Raw genomic sequence first — 19,655 nt, 5'->3', positions numbered from 1 at the left:
ACCAGCGTATGCAGACACCAGGGGTGAGGTGCGTTAAGCGTCTTGCCCAAGGATACGAGCAGGATTCAAACTGCCAACCCTCACATCAGTGGACAAACACTCTACCAGCTGAGTGCAGTTGGTAGAGTGTTCGCCTACGACAGCCAAGTGAATATAATTTTCTGGTTCTGTCCCAACAATTGTAGTCCGAACATATGCTGTAGTGCTGCAGAGGCATACAAAGTTTATGATATTGCTAAGGGCTTAAAAAGTCTTCTATATGAAAATGCGAAGATTACCAGTCTTCCAAAGTAGTTTTTTTTAATGCAAGATTTAAAAAAAAATACCAGAGGGGAGCAATCACTATTGCAGAATTATAATTTCTCAGAATAAGAAGTACCTAAACTGTTAACCGCGACCTCACCAGACACAAACAAACTATAATTTGTCATGACACTTTGCAAATGTGACCTCCGCTAAACATGAGCTTACATTATGAGGATCCATGTATGTGATTCAATTAGAGGCTGTTCGCTGCTACTGTCACTGCGCCTTTGTAGCTACTGAACTTCCACACTGTATCCCAGGAGACTTTGATCTAACAGCCAGCAGGAGATTAGCACAGGGTATTTTTGTAGCAGAGTCAAATGTAACAGAGAGAAATAAACTGATAAAATTCTGCTTTGGTTTCTGAAAAGCAGCAGGAGTTGAAATAATTAGAGCAAATCACTGCTAAATCCAAAAACAGTAAAAAATCCAGTCAGATTTGTTTTGAGTCAACAAACCAAACAGCTATAGACTGATATGGACAGCTGCAGACCACGGTAACGAGCAGTGGATTATTATTTTTTCTTTGTGCTCTTTGTGCTATGCGATGGTGGCGAATCCTGTATCACTGTTATAAAAAGAGGAGTCAAGTAAGTAAAGATCAGTTGGTGTGTGTAGGGGGTAGGGGAAAACATGGATTTTCAAAGCAATGGTGTCTTGAATATAGGAGAATAAATAATACTGAAATACGCATGAAGCACAATTTTGAAAGGGTAAATGATGATGTTATTATGACAATTTGTATAACATGCCCCTTTAAGTATATTTCAGTGGTAAATTAATTATATAGTGCACCTTGAGGCGAATATGCTCCTCTCAAAGGGAGGGAAAAAGACTTAAATAGTAGCGTGGTTTGATTCTCACTAGTACGTACCATCCTGGGGTCCTTCAGCAAGAAACTTCACCTTGCCAATGTGAATGTGTATGTTTTATGATGTTCACATGGCTTCATCTTGCAGCGGTTCAAACTACATATTCTGTACACTAGCTCTTGCACATAAATTTGCGTTTGACTTTACAGAAGATAAATGGGAATATATTAGCTCGGTACTTTTAGGTTTGTTGTCAGTGATTGATTACGTTTTCTCTAACAGTGCTGTGCTTGGTGGAATTAACAAATTGATTTAGCAAATTAAGTGGGTTTGAAAGTGATCAATGAGTTAAACAGTGGACTACATTTCCCACGCTGCCACTTTCCATCAGACTTCAAAACCAAGTCACATGACCATGGACATATGCGCACTCTCTTATGCAAACTAAGTAAAATTTCATGAGCTGAGGATGCAAGCTTGAACTCTGCTAAGAACAGATCTATGTATAGCTAAGTGCGGCTGGCGTAGTTCAATTTGCTGTCCTCTCCTCAGTGGTCTTTGCATTTGGGAATGTAAGTTTGAGACACGTCTAAAAATGACTAAAAACGGAGTACAATGTTGGAAGGTTGCAATAATTTATCTGTTCAATTAGAGTACATAGATGTGTTTTATGTCGGCATGTGAAGTGAACAGTACATTCCGTGGTTTAAGATGTGTTTATTAATAGTATTATAGTGTACAGTGTGTTGCCAAGAAACCAAAAAGAACAAGTGAAAAAAATAACCATCTTGTGTATATTCACGCACACTTCAGATCAGCAGCACAAGCACAGTCTTATATAAGCACAATGTCAGAACGAGTTGCATTGATTTGCACTTGGCAGAGCAATAGTATAGTTCCTGTCATTCAAACAGAACATGTTATTCTGCCAAATACCAAATGAATAGACCTATACACCAGTGACCATATAAGAGCTGGGATGAGGCTTTCCCATTCAAACAGAAGACCTATATAAACGGTCAATCTATAAGAAGCTTAAGAGTTGCAGAATGTTTACGTTGGTAAGCTTTATTTTCTGGGAAGTTATCCAATGACATCTGCCCACTCTGGCCCAAGACAGACAACAAATATTGTGATTTTTCTATATAGTCACATACTATCATGTAGCACCACCATCATGTTCTGTTTATCTGTGTGTTCAATTTACTGGTGTTTTTATTGCTTTACTGAAAAAAACAAAAAAACAAAAACAAGACAAGCATTCCTATCGTGAGTGTGGTCACATCTCTCAAAAGATCAGATAAGTTTAATGCTATACTGTGGAAATTTCTACGGAAAGCAATAACATGAGAGACAAGCAGGTGACTGACCCTCCATCAGGAAAGTTACAAAATGCAGCTTTAAAAACGTAAGAAACTTATTATTGAGCGTGCCTGCAGCCAGGGCTACCAAGCCGTGATTTGTATTTTTTGCTTTGGGCGTCACCACGAGGGACCACTCACTATCGAACATCCTAGGCCCTAACTGTTAAACAATGGATATTTCATGCTTCCATAAACTACCATGGAAACAAACTGCAATATCTTCCCACTTCTTTCTTCGGAAATCAATGTTCCCCTGGGTGTGCTTCTCCAATTGCCTCCTTCTTGCCCTCTTTACCACTGCGCGTCCCCCTTTACTGCGCTACAAACTGTATCTATGGATATGTATGCATGGCAACTGTTGCCCAGAGCTACCAAAGCTAAGAATAACTCAATTTTGGAGCAAAGGGCTAAAAGGAAAAAAAATCATTCACAAGAAAGTGCTGCAAGTTAATGAGACTCTCCCCTCGTGCTGACAGTTAATTCTAATCAAATGCACTCCTTAAATTTGCATAATGATCGCTCAGCAACAACAAGGCAGGGAATCAATCTCCCCTAATTATGATATCTGAAAGTAATTTGACTTCTTATCCCCATGCAAATATACCCATTCATGTAGGGGTATGCTGAGCAGCTCTCTTAGTGTTAAAACAAAACCAAAACTCCTTCCATAGAGGTAAAGTTCTTAAATCTCTCAATGGTAAACGATCTATTTTAAACTTCAACACTTAATGTTTTAGTGAGTGAAGCATCTTGCGTATCTCAAACTGATTCAGAATGTCTTTACAATGAGGATGTGGCCGTAAACAAGACGGTAAGCTGCTAAACCTATAAACTTGAATGCAGCTGTCTAAAATTAACTGTTGGGGCGCCCATGGCAACAGACGCATGTCACTAAACAAATGAAGGAAGATACAGTTTGGTAAAGATAATAACTGTGTCTTTAATGCCTTCTGCTGCAGAAGATTCAATGACTCCTGTAATGTGATTTGATTATGACTATAAAATACTTGTGAAGTGTCTCATTCCTGCCAAGAATCCAAGATGTAAAAAATTGGAAAAATGAAAATATGGCTCACAAAATGAAAGCCCTTGTAATAATTCACTTGCAGATTTTGTATTTGTTTGTATCAGTGCATATGGCTCAGAGCTATGCAATCTAGTATTCCTTAACCTTAACTCTATGTTCACTTTTGACAAAAATAGTGCCTGAAATGATGACTATTTTGAAAACCCAAACACCTTCATCAACACAATTTATCCTGATAGAAACCTTCTATCACAGTGAATAAATTATTGTGTTATGGCAACTCAGATATTATAACAGATATTGAATGTGTCCAATCATATATGGATAAATTGCATATATGGTATGTCAAAAATCAAATCAGTCTTTTATTTATAGAATCATAACACAGCCCAAACCCATCGTCATGTGTGGGTGGCTACTAACTCTCCCTCTGTCCTCTCTTCCTCGTCATGACATTGGAAGTGCCAGCTGCAAATCCCATGTCCAAAGACCTCTCTCCCTTTATGTCTGCAGGTTATCATTAACTCCAACCATTTTGTGAACCAGGACTGACCCTTGCATCCTCTCCCACCTCCTTTGTATCACAGACTCTCAACAACCTGGAAGCGACAATTAGAGAAGGCATTAGTGTATGTACTAGTGAGCCAAACTGCCACTATCTTGGTGACCTGCCCTATAGAGAGAAGCCAGGAGAGAAGAAAGGAGACTGGGTTGGCAGACACTTGTGCCTTCTTTCCAGCAACCTTCAACAAAACCTACCTGAGCAAACCGATAAGCTGGCTAGAGGAAAAGGAGGGATCTTGAACAGTTGTCTAATTGTCAAACTCAATCATAGAATGTGGAAAAGTACTGCATGTCAAAGTGAGGAAATTATACATGATTTTCCACTTTTCTGTGCTAAAACTTTGCACATTGTTAGAGTATCTGACAGTAGAAAGTTACAGATGAGAAGTTGATTGTAATTCTCCAAGACTGTAACCCCAGGCAAGTTCTTCTGCACTGTAAGCCGCACCTCCTCCACTGTTCCTATGATCATAATTAAAGTACTTCTGCTGTAGAAATCATTTGTTTTAAAGCTACAGGGGATTTCCTCAGCCATAACAAAAACAATGCAATTTTGTCAATACAATAGTCGACTTCTGTGTAAACAATTGCTGTAATTTTGAGTTTTTGCACGATCCATTATGTACTTTTTCGCTTTTTGTTTTTGCCAAGTATAACTCTTTTCTGTATAGAGTGAAATCCATCATCAACAGTAACCAATGGAAATATGAAGCAATAGTCTGGAATGTAGAGGTCATCCTAAAAGACTATTGGGGGGATGCACCCTTTGTGAGTAGTAAGTAAAAGCCACTCCAAAAGTACAGGTGTAACCACGAGTCGCATTATAGTAGTCTTTGTAAGCTAGCTGTGCTTTCCCCATTTACCAATACGCCCACTTCTGGATCGTTTTAGAAAACTCTCACTAATTCTGTGTCCGGCACTTTGAGAGCTTGTAACAAAAACGTAAATCAAAATAATGACAAAATGCAAAACAGGAAAGCCTCAAGTGGAAGCTGCCATGATGGGTGCACTAATGGGAAGAAAAACAGTGAGGACAGAGGAGGGGAGTAAACATTGTGGAGAGTGGAGTAGATGGAGAAGAGTGGGTACAGTTAAAGCTCTCCTGATGTTGGCACGCTGCCAGCCTGTGGACAGAGATGCTCCGTGCTGTTCTGACCGCCTACTGACCGCCTACTCATCTGAGTTCTCACTTTGCATTGAGGGCCCCAATCAAATATTCATTCTCCAAAACCAGCACTTATATAAGCAATACAACAACAGGCAACCCCACAGTGTCAGAGGGGCCAAGTGGTCATATGCATATCAGGTAAAGGGCCAACAGAGAGGGTAGGCTGATTCACTGGGAATGGTTTTCACAATAGCATTTGGGTCTGCCTTTGGAACACTTTGATGTAGCAAATTAGTGAATACATCTAAAGACAATAACTTGGTTGGTGAAACTGAGAAATACTGAGATCTCTGGGTGTTTTTATTTGCTTTGGCACAAGGAACATCTCTAAATACACTGGGCACATTAGCAACTGGTGTGAGACTGCAATCAACAACAACTATTGTAGAACAAAACAAAATGCACTCTAGGTTAGAAATACCCTCTGATGTTATGACGTTATGTGTGAGTTCAGCACAGCCTCTTTTTCCTCTAAATGACACTCTTCAGTCTTTGCTCTATATACCAATGTCATATAAGGTAAAACATACTGTGGTTGCTAAGCAGGTGTCTCAGCAGAGGAGCCACACATTTTTAAAAAGAGGTGGCCCTGAGTGCACTGAATCCACCAGAGTGGGAGGTGGAATCTAAAACAATAGAGTCAAGAGCAAAGAGAATTTTCAGATAATTCAGTGCAATTATTTAAATGATTTTGATTGGTATGACAACACAGTATGACACTTCCTTGAAGTGTCTTTAAGTTTTTATTTGATTCATTAAATCAACAATCTTCTCTGTTGTTGCATTGGTAACAGGATGTCCAATGGACTTAAGACAGCACGCTCTATTGTGCTATTATAGAGTTGTACTGTGGATAGATATGACAGAATGTACTTGTCCAAATGATTAGGTAGACTTGTCCCTTCAGTCCTTTATCACAGAGGAATAATCAGTAGCTCAGTGGTTGTCACAGAACAATTACACTGTCATAGCACTGGACTATGTTACAGGTTTCAGAGACAAAAACATAAACATTAAATCCCAAAGTGAAGCCACAAAGTGGACATGCATTAGTGATGGTGAGTTTTAATAACAATCTTCACAAACAATCAAGCCCCATTACACTTCCCAGTGTAATGCATTCACTTTATGTTACATTAGAGACTTTTAAACCCTGACAACAGACTTTGGCAGTCCAATGTGTTTCTTCTTCTCTGTCTCTGACCACTGTCTCCAGGAAGTGCAGTGGAGTGCCCATCATAGACCTATATGCTAGATGCTGTGTCCATGCAGGGAGGGGGAGCCCCAGTCTCTGCTGTTAAGTGGTCAGTAATGGCAAAGTAATTCAATCCGAGTGGGTCTTTCTCAATCCATTCAAAACTTCCGGTACAATTCTTTCTTGTTATGCGGGTGCGGACCTTTCCGGAAAATACACCAAGATATCTAAGCAACTGCCAACAAGACAATGATGCAACACCAATTACAATATTACACTGCTAAGTGAATTCTGATTAATGCTTATCTATAACTGAACACTTTATAATAAGTCATAATGATAAAGAGTGATCTGCAAAAGAAACACATCTCCATGGGGCACCACATGTGTGTAAGTGTGCATCCGGTCTCCTCGCCTGAGTAGACCAGATGCACACTTTTTTATAGGTTGTCACCTTTTTATAGGTGGCAACCTATAAAAAGAAATCTTATAAAAGCAACATTATGAGAGCTACAAATATGAAATATATTATAGTCAGATTACAATTATTATTATTTTTTATTAAACGCAAAACCAGTCAAAGTCTATATGGGCAAAGACACTAGTGAAAGTGAGTGAGCCTATGAACAGAGGTCACTCTGTGTATAGTTCACAGTGCACGGCTCATATTTTGGTTGTCATTAGAGAAGGTTTATGGGGTGGCAAAATGCCACTGCACTGGGGCTTCCAGCCCAGTGAGCTGAAGCATTTTGCAAGAAGCACTTGGTGTCTATGTCTGCTCCAAGAAGTGCTCTGGTGCCCTCCGACAAAGCATACTCTGGAGGTGAGGCTTAGGGGACACCACTGTCTGCCCATGTGAACACGGCTATAGATAGAGAGGAGCTTAGCGCAGAAACAAAACTTATGATGTGTCTGACACATCTAGCCATGGTTTTAAAAAGTCTCCTGGACATGATCTGCAGAGCTTTACCTCTCATTAGTATGAACTACTGACAAAAACACCACAGGTTTGTTGTGATGTTGAAGCTGTTTTGTATCTCACCTAAAAACTTGAAACTGATAACCATACCACCAAAAGCTGTCGAGCTGTCTAGACCTACTCAGTCATTCGCAAGCACCAACAAGTAGCCTCTGCCATGCCTGCCACAGTCTCCACAGTTTTATAGTCCTCCACAGTGAAACTACAGTTGAAAAAACTGTGTTTACTGAACATTCCATGAAAAATACACACTGAAATACAAATCTGTTGAGCTTAAAAGTCCAGTCTTGTGCAGGTGTTTTTTATGGCACACCTTGTCATGACTTTGTGCTGGGACAGTGGATTTTATGTGGCTCTGCAGTAAAGTGACAGATGGGCCTCGTGCCAACACACATGCTCATATTAACTTCCATTGTTACCTTCTGCAATAGGGCACATCATAGTGAACATAAAAGACAGTTAATGTTCAAAAGGCAGGTCACATTTGCTGCATTTTGAAGCATTTTACAGGTTTTCTGTAGCTCGATGAAGTGTGACTAAAATCATGGCTTTTGGTAGCACCTTCACCATAAGCTTTTGAACTAACACTCCACAATGAACTGTAAATTGCATCTTGTCCTGTGTCATGCACCTACTGTTAAGCCTATTTTGTAAAATAATCCTATATTGTCATCATTTCAATTAAAACATATTGCTTTGTTGTGCTATGGAGAGCCCTTTGAGCAGAAGAGAGGACAAATTTAGTTCATTACATGGACAGGTGACATCAAACCAAGCATTTGAATAGCAATAAAATGCTTTAAATGTAAAATATATCCCTTTATACTATACTCTGAAACATTCCAGGTAAAGTCATATTATTTTCATTAGACAAGCAGGTGCCACACCCTCCACCAGAAAAGTTACATAGTGGACCTTTAAAATATAAACCTACATGATAAAACATAACACTGACGCGTCAGTCAGTTACAGTCTGAATGCTAAAAGTGATTTATTTCATAATAAAGATAATTATTCATTCATTTCATGTAGGCTTACATTCCCCTGCTCTTCCTGCTGCTGTTCTGTCCCCATAACCACGCTTAAGTTCTGACAAGTAAATATTATTGTTGTATTATATATATATAATTTTTTTGTTATGTTGCAGACAGAAAAATGTGAATGAAACAACCCGAAAATGAAGCACACTTCCATTATCAATCTCTGAAAGTATTGAGACAAAATAAAAACTCAAAAAATCTGCTCTGTCTGGCTGAGGTCACGTCCTGTTTCTCTGCTTCCTCCTCTGCCCAGCACGTGGACTACGAGCGCTGCAGCCCTCTGCTCCTCCCTCTGCTTTGTTGTGCTCTGAGTGTGGAGGAGAGAAGGACTCACCTGCAGCTCATATAGTTCACTTTAAAGAGGGAGTTTAGTGGCAGTACACACTTTTAACAAATACATAAGACAGACAGGGAAACTGTGCAGCAAAGTGGGGGGACTATATCACCCCTTTTCAAATATGAGGGGGGGTGTGCCCCCTTAATGAATGGGTGCGACGCCCATGGCTTCACTGTTTCCTGCCTTTTTGTAGTGTTTCTCATTCTACAGTTTAATGGTTTGTCAGACACTTTCCTTGCAATGGTTGAGAGCTTTTATCATCTTTGTTTTCCACACACACTAAAAGGGTTCAATATCGAACAATTAACAGTTTCCTCGCAGGAATAGTGTGGTGCATTATTAATGTAACAAAAGTATTTAGTCAGCCATCGCTCAGGGCTGGATGCGGATGTACGCACAACAGCAAATAATAATGAAGGATTGTGACCTTGTGTAACTCTAGTGAGAAGACATTTGTCATTGCTTTAGTGCACATCATAAGGGAGTTACTGTGAAGAGACTGACACAACCTTTACCTTGGTTACTACTTAAGAGTAAGAATAGCTTTACGTTTTGTCTACTCTTAAATGCATCTGGTACTTATGCTTTCAAAAATGTGTGAAAAATGTCAACATGAAAGTCATGTAATGACAAATTTTATGATAACAATATGTACTACTATTACTAAAACTAACAATTATTTTCAAAATAATATCAATAATTTCATAGCAGGAATAAATATTTATTCCTGCTATGAAATTCATAGCAGGAATAAATATTTATGTGTATATAAACACACACACACACACACCCACACTCACCCCCCCCACCCCCCCACACATATATATATATATATACATATATAAATATACATATACATATATATATACATATACATATACATATATACATATACATATATACATATACATATATACATATACATATATACATATACATATATACATATATACATATATATATATATATATATATATATATATATATATATATATATATATATATATATATATATATATATATATATATATATATATATATATATATATATATTTATATATTTGAAGTGGACAGCCTGGTGACCTCCCTTAGGCCTGGGGCACATTCACAACATGACCCTAAAACATGTTATTGGAAAACTACATTGCGTGGTATGATATACAAACAATAAGAGGTCCTACCATAAAATAAATCAATACATATTCAGTGTATGATTTATGAATGCATGAAGGTAGGGGAGTGTGCCAGGCTGCATGCACACTGCACGGCTTTGGATAAAGTAGACTCATGAATCATTTGTACATGGAAAACGCCATGGATAAATCACAATTGGCTCACAGTGAGTCACACATCAGTGCTGGTTACGAGACTACGCAGGCTAAAGTCGCCCTTGAGATGGACAGAACTGCAATGTTAGGATTATGATAACATTTATTTTATTTCAAAATGGTCTTGAATAAAACCCACTTTGTCATGGGATACAGGTCTTAGTTACAAAAGGTTCTCAAGCGGAGCCACACCTGCTGCACTGTCACCTGAACATTATAGCAGCATGTCATTATCAAACACACATTTTTCAAATCCGGTCTACACAAAGTCATCAAGTCCTTGACAGGTACAAAACAATATTCTCTGATAGGTTTGAATTATCGTTTCTGTCTGTGTCCGATAAGCATCATCGCTGATAATGGCCCTGTTAATGAGGTGAGATGTGCTTGAGACCCAGGCTGTTGACTGTTATCAGGGGGCGGAGTCCTGATGGCACAGTGATAAAGCCAAAATGTTGAAGGATATATACTGTGTTGAGGAAGGAACAACAGTTTTGTTTTTATTCTAATTACAATCAAATGTAAAGCAGAACATTTGGGGATACGCATGGTCCGTCCTTATTAGGAAAAAATAAAGGAAAAAAATATCACAGGGGGCTGAAAAACATTGTGGATTTCTGCAGAATCAATGGGCGAAGCACTAAACTGTGTTAATCTGAGGTGAGATAAATGATTTTATTTGCAAATCATAGCTGACCAATGACACACTGATGATCTCATTGCATGATCACGTCTGACCAAGTTTGAGATGTAGAGGAGGATGTGGGGACCAGACTGATATCAATCTGTATAAAAAATACAGAGCGAAATCATTCTGCCTTTACCAGGCAAGGAGGATTATTTCATGTCACTAAGTGGATAGTTTAGACGCAGGGTATTTGCAGCATCAGAATTGCTCCACACTTGAACGGATTGCTACAAATTGGCTTTGTTTCTAATTGTAGTGGTTCAAATAGACTCTGGTTGGTTACCGGATGTAATTAAGCAACAAACTCTCAAATGTGATTCCTGACCATGTACAACCAAAAAGGGCCTGTTAATAATGTTGGTATACCACTAATACTATATTGAATGTGCAGCATAGGTAGAAACCCATAACATCTAAAACCTGTTATACACATATTACATATTTACCATCCATAAAATGTTACTGATAGTGTGGGCTGAGAAAAAGCTGACAGCAGTGGTCTTTATATGGTCCCTCATTATAACAATCCATAAACACGTTCTAATAGCTGCAGACCTCCAAAGCTGTTTACGAGTACGTCAGATGGGGCAATGCAATATCGCCTTTGATCTAAGAGAGCGACCCGAGACATCCATCGAATTTCACTCCCATCTTTACTGTGGCAGTGAAACCCGTCAGGTGTGTCACTGAGTCATAGACTCAGATGCTGTTAAATGAGACCAAAGATAATGGGAGCTCTATCTCAACACGGCGGCTAATTGTGGGCACCCTGTCACAGTGATGCAAGGGTCACTGGGAGGCGGTTGCAGTTCTGCTTTTTTTCCTCAAGCTAAACGGAGTAGTGCTATTTTATAGACTTTTCTGGAAATCACCTGTCTCAAAGCAAGAACTGTTTTGCATAATGATTAGCATCATGTCACAAAGCCATCATTTTATACAAGCTTTGGAATGACACAAACAGAACACAGGTTTAATTTCCTAGTAGAAACATGAAAGTTCTGTATTTCCCAAAAAAATGTGCAAGGGCAAACAATTGATAACTTAATAGATAACTATATTTAGTTTAGTTGAGAAGTGTCTTGCGTAAAAACACAACAACGCTATGCACTACAGTCACTGCTGCCCCACTATGACACCTGATATCACCAACAGTCTCCCATCCCAGTACTAACCAGGCCCAGCCCTGCTTAGTTTCAAGAATTACACAAGACTGGGCATTTTGAAGGTGGTAAGGCAGATATTAATTTCAAAACTGTTTACAAAATACAACCATTTACCAAGGACTAAGAGGGTGGAACTGTTTCCTTTCTAAAGGTCTGTACATGCTGGGTGATATTTCTATATAATATTTCAGTATTTTTGAACAAAAATTCATTTTCTCCAGCCTTATCTATAGTAAGCACTGTACTCATAGTGGCATGTCATGACTTAAGTTCTTTTTGCTATGTCAAATGCCAGAAAAAATAAACAACCAAAGAAGATGAACAGTCACTTCATTTACCAAATACTCACAGTTGTTCCTATCAAACACAACATGCATCCGTAGGCCAATAGCATTACCATTAGCTACCATTGTCTGACAGCGGTCTATCTGTTAAAACCCACTCAGGCTCATAAATCCGTCATAAATCTGTATAAACGTGTCATTCAAAGGGATAGAGAGACTCATCAGTCACCAAATGCAGGGCTGTTTGCGTCATGCGGAGCTCACCAAGACGAATGGAGGTGGCCCGGGACAGTGACAAGACGGGGGGGAGGGGCAGAAGGAGATGTGCACCCTAACATAAAAGTGCCATTAATCAAGAGCGCCTGTCCTGCACGCCCCATGTGACAAATGAAACCCAATAATGGTTTCTGTGAAGAGGAAAATAGAGGACAGTACAGTAATGATCCTTCCTGTGTAGCCTATATCAAATTAGCAGGCTATATCAGAGCTACTAGGAATGGGATGTGGTTCGCCGTAAGGGACTTTAAAATAGACGACAAAACTGCATCACACGTGCCACTGGATTATGGACTCATTTGCCAATTTCATGCGGCATTAAGAGCTGCACGGGAGCTGATCTAACATAGACCTGGATCTAGGTTTTTTAACTGCTTCCAGCTTTCTTTTTCCATCAATGGTTGGGATTTTTAAGCTTTCTTTATATAGATATTGAATCAGACTTTTGTAAATGGACTGTATCTGGCAATATTAAGGATACAAAGTTTGTTAAATCTTTCAGAGAGTTCAGAGAAAATTGTTAATGAGAAGAACATCCATTGAAAACAATAACTTGATCTGACTCCATATTGCTGTGGCTAGTGTCACTGATCGAATGGTAAATGGTAACTGGTCACATTTTTATATACATTTTATATAGCGCTTTTCCACTCTCAAACCGCTTTACATCAAGGAACCATTCACCCATTCTTCCACACATTCATACCCCAGTGTACTTCGGATCAGCGGACAAACACTCTACCAACTGAGCTACTGTGACCCCTGCGCACAAAAGAACATTTTCTATCCTCAAACACTTAAATAAGTTGTATTTAAAGAGTCTGTCAACCGACTAAGGCACTGTGGACTTGAAAACATCTAAAAAAACCAGTGGATCTGCAAACTTTTGGCCTTTTTAGCATGAGCTTGTACATATCAACATGAATAATTTAGGAGGCAGGTATGCATTTTTTGCTGAAACAGAATAACTTTCAGTACCATTCCCTCACTACAAACAGAATAGCCTATTTTCACGCTCTCTATTGAAACCCCAGTTGCACAAAACACATCAAACAGGCACCTATGTTTATAATAGTTTAGCCTTGCAGAGCTGAGACAGATGGACACTCCGACTTATAGAGTTATCACCACAACAGACCACTCTTTGTATTAGAGTTAGTATTGAATGAGAAGCTTGCTATATTACTCTATACACACTTTATGGCTCATGGTTCTCCTAGGGGCTTTATCCGAAATGTCATGATATTATGAGGTGGAGAGAGGACGCAGGACCTGTGTAAGTTCGTGTGTGCCTGTGTGTGTGCAATCTTTCATTTTTTTGCACATAGAAAAGACCAAAGGTAATAGGACCATGTGCATTTATGCATGGAGGAGCGGTATATGATGTGTGCTTAAATATAGTGCCTGGCTGGCTGATTCTGTGGGAGCGTACAGGGAGGTGTGGGAGGTGATCTATGAGCGTTGCTACGGCTTAGATCAGGTCATGTAATATAGAGTTATTGTCCAGAGCCAAGGAAGAATCATCAGAGAGGAATTGTGCTTCAAATGCCATCGAGCAACAGGAGGACAATTTCTTAGGAGCGGCAATATTAAAAGATTTTTTTTTTTTTTATCAGAAATCTATGATTTGGTGTTAAAAAAACAAGTATATAGTGCAAAATTATCAATACCAGTACATTTTTTACAATGTCCATATCACTAGAAATGAGTGTGTCTATGTTACTTAAGTATAAAGCTATGTAAGTACCGTGTAACTTTTCTGGTGATGGTGTTATTTTTTTTTTGCCTAGAATGTTCCACACTATGGCATTAAACATATCTATCTACATGGGAAAAGTCTATTGAAATCATAACTGAATAAATGAAAGATTGATAACTTTAACAGGATATTGCGGATGATCCCTGGCAACACAACTTCATGGAGGGAAGTCGACAGAAAAGTTACGTAGTGCCCCTGGATAATCAATTCTATATTACCAATTATCATATAACATAAATCCAATTACACAGTGACTGGAGAGCACCTTTAGACCACCAATATGTGTATTTTTTATTCATGTACACAGACAAATCCTGAGGCAAATTGTAAAAACTAAATTGTAAATGCCAATAATTAGACAAGGATAATTTAGTAAATGTCACTAAACCAAACAGAACATAGCTGCGAGTCTTCCTCTGCTCCCACACAAACACTATTAGCTTGTCATTGGCTTGCTTTACCGTCATTCAGCTTTTGCACATGGCCCGTGGCACAGTGGAGCAGCCGGCCTCATATGAATAACAATATCTGATTATTCACACACAAGCGCAGTGACTCAGCTGCGTCTACTGTATTCAACTCATCCCATCGCTCTGCTACTTACTTTGTAATTAGATTATGCTCTTTTCTGTCTCTCTGGTTTATATATTGTGCTGTCTCCCCTGGTATGTTGTCTGATATGTCTTTCAAGGCACGCTCTTCCATACAGGGACCTAACTTTGCCAATGGCCATGTTGGCTGGCTTCAGCGTGGGCAGAGAGATGAGGAGAGGCTGCAACATTCCGAGAAGGTAGCCAACAACACCAAAGCCCTCATGTTCTGAAGAAAAAACGTCAGGGACATCCACAGGAAGAGTCTATAAATATAAACTGAGACACAGAATTAAAGGAGCACAACAATGCAACTTTTCTCCATGTACACATTATTTTTTTTTATCTGAAATGTTTCACAGTATGGCATTAAACTTATCCATCTCCATATAAACAAGCAGTTGTAGCCACCAAGTGGCTAGATGTAACCCCACTCACAGTAAGAATGCATGATTTTCAGGGGATTTTGGAGCCTCTTAATTGAACACAGATAAGTTTAGTGCTATAGGGTGGAATAGTCCAGGAAAAGTAATAACATCTCCATGGAGACAGGCAGGTGGTAGACCCATCACCAGCAAAGGTACTTTGTGTACCTTTAATAAATTAACTTGATGGCTGCTTAGCTGCATCATAATCAATTTAGAAAATGCAATGGATCCAGAGACTTTTATCAAATGGTCTAGTCTCTGTAGACTTGATCATTCTATAAATTGTCATTGCAATATGAGCATTTTGAAAGGACTACGAAATGTGAGAATAAAAGGAAAGCAATACAAAAAGTTACAGATCAATACATATTTATTATTCTGCAAATGCATGTCTCTGAAAGACAAAACAGGTTTATAATTCCATGTTCATAGGCAAACAAAATGCACCAGCTGAGTCAACATGACCTTTACAGGAAGGCTGTCCGTGAAAAACTGACATGATAAATTGTGCGTTAAAGTCTTCCCAGCTGAACTTATTAGCATGCATACAAGTTTGGGCACAGTTAAGCTGACCAAGTACTCAGAGAGATGCCAAAAATCTCCAAAATGGGCAATTGTAAACTTTCATGAGTGCATCCGCAGGATAAAGGTGCTTCATTTCCGAATTTTCCTACTTTCTTTTGTCCTTCCGTCTTTTCCACCAACCTCGGTTAAAACTGTCTTTCTTTTGCAAATGGAAGCCTTATCTCATTTGCTAATTGTAAGAACAGATTCTGCACTCACAGTACATTAATAATCCAGCTAAGCACTTCTGTCCAAGATCGAGGACCAAAATAATGGTTGGGGCATAAACTGAAGGATGGGTTGAATGCAGAAGACAAATTTCCTTTAGATATATCTTAAAAACAACAGATATATATTCAAAAAACAAAGTTTTATTGACAAGATTTATATTCAAAATGGTGCTCTTCTATACTGTATCTAGGGGCTTTACATGATAATCATCCTGCTAATGAAAGAAGTTGAAATCAGTGCACATAATAGAGCTTAAGTGAATTGTAAAGCACATCTTTCATCCTTTCTTTTCTTCCCCATTCAATAATCACCACTCACTTTGCTTAACACAAAACGCTATTGTCGTCAGCATTGTCTCCAAATACAAAAGACAGCTGATAAACATGGCTCTGCAGCGGGTGTCGTGTGTCGCGCATTTATTGAATGAAATTTCCGGATGAAATTTGGAAATATGATACAGCACTAAGAGGACACATGTTACGCCTTGTTCTAAAGTTAGCTTGTATTATTAAAGGGACACTACGACTGTCACTCATGAATCTGAACCAGCTGGCAGAATCCGCAAAAGCATCAATAATGAACATGAGATGGAGGAGACAATGTAGTTTGTGTTGCATTAAGAATGAGTGGGCATGTATTGTCCACTGCATGATGGAGTCTAAGGCAGGTGCATTGGCTTTGGAGAGCTGCATCATGGGGAAAGAAACATGCAGCGTTTGGTATTTAGGCCAAAACTGCGATGTGAAGGATCTATGACTATTGACCTTATTCGTCCCCGCCCACTTTTGCCTCTAAAAGGTCCAAACCGCACTTTCTTTGTGGTGGCTCTGATGAATTCGGGAAAAGTTTTGCCTCAAAAACATGATATGCAGTAGCACTGATTAATGTAAAATGTTCTATGTCCAACAAGGTTCTCTGGGAGGCTTTAAAATGGCTCTGTAGTTCGAATATAACTCATTTGCTGTCAAAATTGCCAGCCCCACACAAAATAATATAACCCAAATGACGATAGCGATGCCCATGGCAACGTCCGGCATGAGGTGAATAAGTATGTATTGTAACAACAATATGTCATTTAATATCCTGCTCTTTTTTACTCTATTTTGCATAACATTATGCAGGAGGAAAGGGATACATTGTATAAGTCAGTGCATTGGCATTTTGTGTTTTTGTTTTTTGGAAAATGTAATCTGAAAATGCTTGAAATAAGTGGTTCTCACTTCAATGCCCAAAGTATTAAAATTAACGACATCTAGGGTTACTCAAATATGTATGAATTTACAAAATACGTAGTAGTTTTTGGCATGTTTCATATCCTAATCAATTAATACTAAATGACTGACCAGGGTAAATTTAAAGCTAAATTAAAACATTTTCAAGGAATTTAAATCTCTAAATGTCTATACATTGCATTTCATGGATGTCTCCAGAATTGAGAAATAGAAATATAGAGTATAGAGTATATATATGTATAAGCCTGGTCCAGTCCAAGACCTGGGCCACTGGCCAAAGAGAGCACAGCTGCACTGTCCCACACTGTCCCATCTCTGGTGCCTCCATCTTGTGCTCTGCGTTGAACATGCTTGATCTGCCAAGTGTTGCGTTTAATTAACTACTCTATACCGCTGCATAATTACAGCGCTAACCTCCCCTAATCAGACGCTCAATGGTGCGTTTCACGTTTCTTTTTCGTTTGCCCTCATTCATTCATTACCTGGAGATTGCTCTTTACCTTCTACCAGGTCTTTTGGAAATTACCTTTATGCAGGGATATACTGGCTGGAGCTAATGCTGGCCTTAAGGATCTTGTAAAGGTCTATGAGTAGAAATACTATCAACTACAATAGAAGCTACAGTATCTCAATGTAACGAAAAAGCACACAATAGAAATACATTTCAGTGGAATCGAAAAAATGTGAAAGGAGGGACATCTGACACAAAAACAAACTATGTATTGCTGTAACATTGTAGTATTTGACTCAGTGAATGACATTATTTCTATCTTTCAATGAAACGGACATAGGCTCTTATCCTCATCTTGTTCAGATATTTTTCAGCCATCACTGACTCTTGCAAATGTTAACTCAAGATTATTTGAAGACCAAAGAGAAAACACTGTAAGTAGCATATCCAAAACAGTAGGTATAACATGTTAACAGAGCGTCACAGATTTCACATTGTTTACAACAGTTGTGCTATTGCTAATATCACCAAAATACAATGAGCTCTCTTCCTCATCCTTGACACACTGTACCGTCCGTTCTACATTCCCCTTGTGTTTGGACATATCAGCACCAGCCTGTGCGCCTATAATCAAGCAGCTGTATCACAGCGAGAGAGAAAAGGAAAAAAAGACTTAATTGCACACTTTCTTTTCTCATTCAGTCCAATGGAGAGTCAAAGTATCCACTGTTGTCTTGGTTACATCTTCCCTCTTGTCTTTTCTGGCGCTATAAATAACAGAAGGGTCTGGAGTCGGAGGAAGCCCCGGCAGTATGAGTCAACAATTGGAACAGTGTGAAGCATCAAGTAGCTCAAGTGAATGGCACACAGTAAGGAGCGACACACTGGTACTTGTCTATTGATTTGAATTAAGGACAAGTAGGCTATTACAGATGGCTAGGGTAACTTTACAAATAAAAGTCATTGTTTAAAGTTCATTCTTACACTGAAAAAAGTAAAACACTGGTTTAACCTATAATTTATATCATAATCATTTACATCTAAATAATCTTAACTGTTCATAATGATACATATTAAATTGGTCAAACTAAATTTGTAAATTTATAACAGTTAATAAAAAATAAATTGGTTCAATGTTTAAAATTGAATGGGCCAATTAAACAATATAAAATTAAATGAACATAATTGTAATACATTAATACAACTTAAAATTCTAAATTAAATGAATGTACATTTTATCAATTAATGAGGTTCATTGGTTCAACTTACAATTTATATCGTAACCGATTTACATCTAAAAAGTCCAAGTTGTTCATAATGATATCTATTACATTGGTCTAACTCATTCTAAGAAAGAATTCAAGATGAAAATTATGTTACCTTAATGTGCAACATTAATTGAGCAAATTTAAAACAATTAAAGTCCTTTATAACACAGTTCCATCCTCAATATTGTTGTCCTATATTCTTAGTAAATACATAACACATTGATAATTTTGCTTTTTATTAACACTTGCATGGACAAAATTAACACAGCTAGCCGCAACTAAAAACATAACAAATAACTTTCGCATATCGTGTAACTTTGAGCCAACAAATGTACAGTTACATTTTGTGTAACTTCAAACAAACAGCTGTAAAATTGTAGAAAGCAAATGAATGAGCTACTTGCTATGCAGCAAGACACTGAGTTGGTGTACTCATTCTTTTTGATTCGAGTCCCAGAAGCACTTTTTGAACAAATTCACATGTGCGTTCGCACTTTTTAAGATACCTCATATTTAGGGCGTAGATGAGTCAAAACAGCATGGCGAACCCTTTAATCGCTGGCTGGAGGTTCTTCATGACTGCTTCACCTTCCAGAGTTAT

The 19,655-nt window shown here is 38.4% G+C and overlaps 1 protein-coding gene across 1 annotated transcript in view; it reads right to left on the bottom strand.

The window, feature by feature from the left end:
• Positions 1–19,655, bottom strand: part of LOC117388550 (potassium voltage-gated channel subfamily B member 2-like) — a 101,957-nt gene that overhangs the window by 49,153 nt on the left and 33,149 nt on the right. The gene's annotated exons all lie outside the window — the stretch shown is intronic.

Source organism: Periophthalmus magnuspinnatus, chromosome 20, assembly GCF_009829125.3.
Source record: "Periophthalmus magnuspinnatus isolate fPerMag1 chromosome 20, fPerMag1.2.pri, whole genome shotgun sequence".
Taxonomy (NCBI): domain Eukaryota; kingdom Metazoa; phylum Chordata; class Actinopteri; order Gobiiformes; family Gobiidae; genus Periophthalmus; species Periophthalmus magnuspinnatus.
This window is presented reverse-complemented; position numbering and strand designations above follow the sequence as displayed.